The sequence below is a fragment of the Ornithodoros turicata genome, chromosome 3 (assembly GCF_037126465.1).
Source record: "Ornithodoros turicata isolate Travis chromosome 3, ASM3712646v1, whole genome shotgun sequence".
NCBI lineage: Eukaryota > Metazoa > Arthropoda > Arachnida > Ixodida > Argasidae > Ornithodoros > Ornithodoros turicata.
In genome coordinates this window covers 64,779,117-64,782,835 of record NC_088203.1, presented here as the reverse complement: position 1 = coordinate 64,782,835, position 3,719 = coordinate 64,779,117, and the positions used below count along the sequence as shown (strand labels likewise).

General features: G+C 48.7%; 1 long non-coding RNA gene across 1 annotated transcript; it reads right to left on the bottom strand.

Annotated features, from left to right (window-relative positions):
• Positions 1-1,399: 1,399 nt before the first annotated feature.
• LOC135388548 (uncharacterized) lies at positions 1,400-2,021 on the bottom strand. The gene is made up of 2 exons (XR_010421458.1): positions 1,897-2,021; positions 1,400-1,560 (listed from the first exon to the last, which is right to left on the bottom strand). It is a non-coding gene; the product is annotated as an uncharacterized LOC135388548 (long non-coding RNA).
• Positions 2,022-3,719: the final 1,698 nt, after the last annotated feature.

The following is a 3,719-nucleotide window of genomic DNA, read 5'->3' as shown; positions in this document are numbered from 1 at the left end:
TTATGTTGTGCTAGCCGCGTGGCGATGTGTGGTGACCTGAGGTCTTACGCCTTTTCCCTGCTCACCTAAGGATATTTGTGTATGCCTGTCCTGTGCTTTCTTTACACAAGGGCAATGCGTCTGTGTATGTGGCACTATCAGATACCAGACATGAGTGTCTTTTTCTTGGTTTATTGGCATATACTTCAGATTTTTTAAGTCAAGCAAATGTGCGTGTAATTTTTCGCTGCTCTTTTCTTATTTTCTCTACTTTTTATGTAGAACAAAGCCTCCTGCGTAAAAGCTGAATAGTGTTGTACCAGTGGAAGTGGGGTTGTTTGTTTGATTTTGTTCGATATCTTGACGAAGTAAGCAGTGCTTAATTTTGCAGATTTTTGAGCAGAAATGCTGGTATCTGAGCACGGAGTAGATATATTTCTCTGCTCCTTAAGAAAATTTGTACGTCGTTTTCCAAGCAGACCGCGTTTAGTTTACGCGAAATAGAAAAATGAAGTTGTGTATGCTCTATGATGATCCGCCGCGGGCTAAGGCCTTTTCCCCGATGAGCAGTGTTTTGTATGCGATGTCGCATGTCTGGACTTGTTCAGTAGTGTTGCAATTTTTATCCTTTAATATCTTGTTGCTGCCGTCTCGTGTTAGATGTTGAGCTTCGTAGCAATGTGCGGTAACGCTACGATTATTCCTGAGCGCTCCGTGTGTTTATTGCGTTGTCCTCTGTGCGTGCATGCGTGTGCTTTTTTTCCCCCTTGATTTGTGACGTCATCGTGGCATGTCTGGACTTGTTTAGCAGTGTTGCAGTTCTTCCCACCGCTAGTATGTTGTTGGTGTCATGTTGTGCTAGCCGCGTGTCGATGTGTGGTGACCTGAGGTCTTAAGCCTTTTCCCTGCTCACCTAAGGATATTTGTGTATACCTGTCCTGTGCTTTCTTTACGCAAGGGCAATGCGTCTGTGTATGTGGCACTATCAGATACCAGACATGAGTGTCTTTTTCTTGGTTTATTGGCATATGCTTCAGGTTTTTTAAGTCAAACAAAAGTGCGCGCAATTTTTCGCTGCCCTTTTCTTGTTTTCTCTACTTTTTATGTAGAAGAAAGCCTCCTGCATAAAAGCTAAATATTGTTCTACCAGTGGAAGTGGGGTTGTTTGTTTGATTTTGTTGGGTGTTCAATAGTAGTAATGTATCAGCTCAACTAGCCGGCAAGTCACATCTTTGTCTGGACGCCATTAATGAGTAATTAGAGCTAATTGGGACCCCCTACATTAATCAGGACCCACCAGGGAGTCATTACACTAATTGGGGATCATCTAAGACACGTCCAGACAAAGATGTGACTTGCCGGCTAGTTGAGCTGATAAAAAATAAAAAAATAGGTAGAAAATAAAATGAAAAGATAGAAATAGAGTGGAGAGAAACAATTTATTCGAAAATCAACGATGCCGCGGCGAAGAAACGGCTCCGGGGTGACCAGTGCTTGTTGACGTCGGGTAGTTGCAGAGATCGACGACAGGTGGCCACTTAGTTGCAAGGCATCACACCAGATGGCGCCACCATCATAGCTCTAGAGGAGAGAGACAGAGAACAAGATACTAGCGGCAGGTAAAAATGACAGCACTGCTAAACAAGTCTAGGCATGCGAGAGAAAAGGTCTAACTGCTACTGCTAAACAGAAAACAGTACACATCGGGGGAAAAAGGCTTACGGGGGGACGATCGCTTAGGCCTAACCCCAACACTACGCAGCTAACACAAGGCGGGAACCACACATCGCTAAACATGCGTCAACAGGCTTGGACACCGCAAAACAAGTCTAAACATGCGAGAAAAGGCTGAACACGAGCGCGGTCACCGCTAAACACGGCAAACATACGAGAAAAGGAGCGCGTCAAATCACTCACCTTTTCCCCCGCGGCAACTTCCAGGCAGAAACTGAGCGAGCGCGGAGAACATACGTCTGCTCTCTACGAGGGGCAGCCAGAAAGTGAGCGAGCGCGCGGAGCGCACGTCCGTCTTCCGCGACGGTCCGAGAGAAACTGAGAGAGGCGACGCGCAGCGGCCGCTATGGATGCGCGCGCGCCCTCTGCTCCACCCGTCCACGCATGCGCGCGCGCGCGCTCCTAGCGCCCCCTGCGCCGGCCGCGGGTGTTTTCGGTTTCGGCTCTCTGCTGCGCGCGCGCTCCTAGCGGTGACGGGTGGCTTTTCAGTTTCGCTTTCATTCTCCGTTCTTTGCGCGCGCGCGCGTTTATCTCTATAAAGGCAGGGCGCACCGCGCTCGCGTCATCACTACGTGAAGATGTTCAGCTACCACTCTTTACAAAATTGTTCCCGTACCCACGCTTCTTGGGAAGAAGTGGAGAAGGAATGTTTCAACGGCGAAAGTCCCCGCAACGAGCTCGTCATCACTGCTTTTCGCTACGTGATAGACATGGTAGGCTTTGGCAATATAGGAGAGATCTCGCCGGGGCCGCTGCAGGAGATGGTGCGTCGAATTTACGCCCGTTACAAGAACGTCTGCATAACGGTTCCTGACGGACCCCTGGGACTGATGACCGAATTTGTGAGCTTGGCCAACGCAGAATTCAACTACATCGCTGCAGACATCGTGGACCTTCTCGCCCGTGCCATCGCTCATATTAAGCACGCCCTGCGGAAGCAGCGACATTTGCAAGCAGTCTACATCGTCAACTTTGTCACTGATTTATTGAAATACCGCTTGGTTATTGACATGCAACGCATTAAACAGTCCGAATAACTTTGACGAGACTCTGTGTGTTCTTTCACTGAAACATCTTTATTGAATACATACAAAGGACTTGGTCAATAGATGCCTGCACCCTCCCTCCCTTGTCTGATCTCACGAACAGAACGAGATGATCAGACGTGCCAGAAAAGGGGAATCTTCATCGCAGCGCCGTCATTGCGCGGGTTACTGCGCCAGCACGATGACGGAATGGTCATTCTTTTCGTACACCCATTCCGCTACCACACTGCCACGATGACCCGTGCTTCTCCTGTCTGAGGGAGAGAGAGAGAGGGAGAGAAGCATGTCTCGACTAGAACTTTTATTCTCGATTACATGCGCGTGCAGCTCTTTGTTCCGCGGTTACTCGATGCCTGACGACGTCGACGCTCTCGGGCTCTCTTCCGGGTTTTCCGTTGCTGCACAAAGAGAGAGAGCACTATCGTAATCCTATACGCGTCAAAACACTAGGAAAGCTTACCGTATTCGCAGCTTCCATAAGGGAACGAGTGTACGGCATCCACGAGATAGCGCTTGTCGTCGTAGGGGACCAAGCTCTTCTTGAGTCTCGAAATGGTGTACATCGTTTGCTTTATACTCTGGATGGTGCACTGCTTCTGAGAGACCGCCTTTTCATTGAACAGAGAATCTCGGTACACTTCGTGCAATAAATGTTTCCTCACCACGTCTTTCTTAACTCCTTTCGCTCTCGCGATCTGTTTGTGTGTCCCAGCCAAGAGGATGCTGTACATTTTCGCTCGGATGGCTACGACTTCCTGAATAACTCCACCTCCCGTCTCGTCTTTGAAGTACCCCATCTGATTCGCGTGCTCGTCGTTGAAAAGTGGGTGGTCCGGCGGATAGGAAGACAGATCTAACTCACTCTCAATCTTCATCAGCTGCTCTTCCAGGCTTTCACACGTGAGAGAAAAAATTATGCTGTCCGTGTCGCTATAGATCAATTGCACTGGACATGTCAAG